This window comes from Galeopterus variegatus, unplaced genomic scaffold, assembly GCF_000696425.1.
Source record: "Galeopterus variegatus unplaced genomic scaffold, G_variegatus-3.0.2 Scaffold650, whole genome shotgun sequence".
Lineage (NCBI taxonomy): Eukaryota > Metazoa > Chordata > Mammalia > Dermoptera > Cynocephalidae > Galeopterus > Galeopterus variegatus.
In genome coordinates this window covers 331453-331699 of record NW_007726761.1, presented here as the reverse complement: position 1 = coordinate 331699, position 247 = coordinate 331453, and positions in this window count along the sequence as shown.

The following is a 247-nucleotide window of genomic DNA, read 5'->3' as shown; positions in this document are numbered from 1 at the left end:
CCTGTCAGATGTGCAGAGGGTTGGCTGCTACTTGGTTTTTAAAAAGACGTTATTAGGAAATCCCCTCACTAGTGAGATAATTGAAATTTGAGTTTGTAGCTTCAGTTTTATTTGATCCAATTAAAAATACATAAGCAGGCACTTTATATTTGTGTACGTGAAGTATTCGTAGCTCCAGTTATGACTAATGTGACTGTGGTTTCTGTAGTGTGGGATCTAATAAGGCAGTATAATTCAATTTTGAGCT